This window comes from Pseudopipra pipra, chromosome 5, assembly GCF_036250125.1.
Source record: "Pseudopipra pipra isolate bDixPip1 chromosome 5, bDixPip1.hap1, whole genome shotgun sequence".
Classification (NCBI taxonomy): Eukaryota; Metazoa; Chordata; class Aves; order Passeriformes; family Pipridae; genus Pseudopipra; species Pseudopipra pipra.
The window spans coordinates 9423102-9426219 of record NC_087553.1 but is presented as its reverse complement, the minus strand read 5'-3'; the positions used below and the strand labels follow the sequence as shown (position 1 = coordinate 9426219).

Here is a 3118-nt window from a genome sequence, read left to right as displayed (position 1 = left end):
AAACTAGTCTAGTTTTAATTGACACAGGCAATGGGCTTTCCATCATGTTCCTTGGGAGGCTGTTCCACTGCCTGAACTCAGTATTAAGAAATATTTCCTGATACTCATCCAAAATTTTCATTGTTAAATTTTGTCTTACAGCATCAATACACTACTCCTTACACTGCATTCTGCAGCATGAACCACAAGCTACCACTAGCTTTCCCCAATAAGACATTTCTGCTTATGTGCACTTAATGTATTCATTTCATTGGGTGGATAAATGTATATGATATACAGTATACTCTAAGCACAACATACATTTGTTTTGTACAGAAACTGCTGAATAAAAGAGCAGGCCTGAAAGAATTACAATGGTGGAGACTTTGATGTACGAATAGTTAGAAGAGCGGAAGAGGAGAACACATAACTCAGCCCTAGATTGCACCCTCAAGAAATCATGTTGAGATTCCCAACAGGTAAACACCTTGACAAATCCTTACTAGCTTGATGAAAGCAGTTCACAAAAATATCATAAGAGCACAGGGTGGATAACACAGCAGATACATCAATTTCTTTCCCTAAACTTCTACAGCACCCTGTTTAGCTGGAGATAGAATAATGTTCTAGTACATGCAGAAAGATTAAAATATATCTAAGAATCTCAGGGAAAAATATGTAATTACCCAGGAATTGTAATGTAGAGAATATCACAATTGTAGCACAGTTTTTTTATCTTCAAAGTGCTGTACAAACACTGTCTAAATGAGTAATTGGTTTACTTTTACAGATCCCTATGGAGCAGGTGAGCATTATCCCCAGATGGACATGAGGGCTCATCCTGAAGAGTGACTGGTAGATTGTTTCCCAAGATGTCAGAGCAGACTGAAGGTATACATTTTTTAATGCCACAGAGTGACATCATCATGCACCCAGCTTTAGTCTTCTCTGTACCAGATCAAAATCTCTGAGACCACACAACAGAAAACACTGGTCTTGGATAAGTTCACACTACCCTAACAAACAAAATGAAAATGTTTTAATGGTTTAATTTTTTATTAATAGGCACTATACTAGGCTATGCATCACCTGTTATCATCTCTCTAACTTCACACTGGACTAGGTGTCAACTGTCCTTCAACATCAAGACAATACTAACACTGAAAAAAAAATCTTAAAGACAGTATGATGAGCTCTTGATGAGCTGTTCCGTTCTGCTGATACCCGCAGAAGACATGCATGTAATATCTTCTGTTAGTACAAGATCCTGCAGCGCTGTTAATGACTGCTAATGACTATTAATGAACACAGAACCAAAGCTGTTATATCACAGCTCATAAGAAAATGGTCAAGGAAAAAGAAAGCAATGTGATGTGGTTCTCAGAGGTGCAGCCACAGCTATGATCTACTGTGACCCATCTGGTCGGTGACAGAGGAATTTAGTGTACAAGATAAAGTGTGTAATACATGTTGTTGTCATTCAAGTGTGGAAGTATATCAAGGGTGGCAAAATCATCACAGATGCTATGAAGGAATGACAAGTTCCCTGTAAACACTGTTCCCTGTAGCAGAGTAGCTAGTGCCTGGCCACCACTCCTCTTCAGCTAAAAGCTTTATTAATAGTTGGTTGAGTTCGAAGAGTCAGGGAGCACAGAGCCATCACCCATCCCACTGCTCCTGTGTTCCTTATTTTACAGAGCACAGCATGAGGTATTTGGAGAAACATGACATTTCTCCTGATGTGCACTGAGCAGAGGCTGAAGAGGAGGAGCAGAGGCCAGAGGAAAAGCAGGAGAGATTGCTCTTTAAACTGTTAATTGGTGTTATCCATTGCATAACTGCAGGTAAGCACATAACTGCTAATTTTAAGGTATTCACACAAGTTGCATTTAGTTGCTTTAGATTCTCCAATTTTTTTTTTATGGTTGAGTACTCAATTACTTGAAATGATACTTGAGTACAAGTTTTCTGAAAAGATTATATTGTCCAGGGATAGGTGGGAAAGCACTAGGAATAGGAAACATTGTCTGCCAATGCGAAGAATGAAACAAATTTCCCAGCCATATAAATCTGTAACAATCTGAGAAGTAGGCATACATGGAATAAAGCCATTTGGGACCAAATTAAAGCCCATTTTCCTTTGTTCTTTCTTATACAACACAACCTCAGTAACTTCTACTGTGAAAACTGGGTAGGGGATCTCCTATGCTTTACACCCACCTGCATCGTTCCTCCCATCCCTACAGTGCTCCCAGGCATGTGCTCCTAATGTTGTTCCCTGATCCTTCCTCCCACCTCCCCCCAAAAAAACTGGAAAAACATCAAGTGCTTTTATCACCCTCAGTGAGCTGCTCTGTCTTGAAATAAAAGTCATTGGTTTGGCACACCAGATCCAGTGAAAGGGAAGTTGCAAATCACCCTCTAAGGACAAGGGAGGAGTTGGATGAGCAGGGGGAATGGGAAGTGGTGAGAGTCTGATTGTGGTAACATACTCAGACTCAACCACACAATGTGATTTCATCCTCAGCTTAATTTTGACCCACTTTGTTTTCCCCTCCCATGCTGATTTTGTCTTTATGTCCTATATCAGTTAAAAGCTACTTAGAAATAGTAATAAAAACCTTGATGAAATAAACATTGGTTTATGTCACAGAATGTACCTTTGAGTACATTGATTAAATGCACCAAGTTACAAACCTGCAGAGTAGCACACCTACTCATGGAGCCTAGGTCAAAGTCAGCACAAAAGCTGTGATCCACACTAGCATTTTATCAAGGTACTTAATTTTTACAAGTATCTAACATTTTAACTAAAAAAAAAAAAAAAAAGCAGAAGGAAGATTCTCTGTAAATCCAAAAGTGAGAGAATGAGTTTTTCACAGCAGAATTCTGAATCACTGGAATCAGCAAAGGAAAAAGAAAAACTCCTAAAATGTCTCTGTGCAGTCAAAATCTAAAAATGATGTCTAGACCACCTACCTCCCAAACCAGCTCCCAGAGTACCTTGGAAGAGGAATTCACATAAAAATACACTTCCACTCTTTCTGCTGTCTCTCTTCCATGTGACAGAAAGAGCATTGTTTGGTCTCACAGGTAATTTTCCAACTTGCAAGATGTTCACTAAACCCCCCCCTCCAGA

At 39.4% G+C, this 3118-nt stretch overlaps 1 long non-coding RNA gene across 1 annotated transcript; it reads left to right on the top strand.

Moving 5' to 3' along the window:
- The first annotated feature begins 321 nt into the window (after nt 1-321).
- On the top strand, nt 322-2137 carry LOC135415266 (uncharacterized). Its single transcript, XR_010431034.1, has 3 exons — nt 322-458; nt 770-870; nt 1677-2137. It is a non-coding gene; the product is annotated as an uncharacterized LOC135415266 (long non-coding RNA).
- Nucleotides 2138-3118: the final 981 nt, after the last annotated feature.